Raw genomic sequence first — 590 nt, 5'->3', positions numbered from 1 at the left:
TCTTCCTCTCAACAACTCCATTTTGTTCAGGCATGTATGTAGCCGAAACTCATGTGAAATCCCTTCCTCACACTACAAAAAAAGACACATCCGTGATATTTTGGGCCGAACGAAAAAAAATTCGGTCATACATATGACACTTCTATGATGATAATTGTGACAAACCCTGATATCATCATAGATGTGGTAGGATCCTACTTCTGTGACAAAAAATCATGACAGAAAATGGGCTTTTCGTCCTGGGCGGGCCAGAGACGCAGCTGCATGACATTCTTTGGGCCGTCCATGATGGAAAAAACCGTGGTAGAAGCGAGGGCGAGGAAAATTTCGGGGAGTTCCCAGTTACGGTGGGAGGTTGGGGGCCGAGTGATGCGCGTTTCTCTCGTACACGTATGCGCGTGTGTGCGAGGCGTTGGCTCTAACTGAACCCGAGCGAGGCGTTGGGCTCTAACTGAACCCGAGCGATTGCACTGCAGGTTACGCATTACTGAACCCGAGCGATCGATCGATGGCTGTTAACTGAACCCGATCGAGCGATTCCTATGCTACTGCTGCTAACTGAAACCGATCAATTGGATGAATAGTGAGCA

The sequence above is a fragment of the Triticum dicoccoides genome, chromosome 4A, assembly GCF_002162155.2.
Source record: "Triticum dicoccoides isolate Atlit2015 ecotype Zavitan chromosome 4A, WEW_v2.0, whole genome shotgun sequence".
In the NCBI taxonomy this organism is placed as follows: Eukaryota; Viridiplantae; Streptophyta; class Magnoliopsida; order Poales; family Poaceae; genus Triticum; species Triticum dicoccoides.
This window is presented reverse-complemented; position numbering follows the sequence as displayed.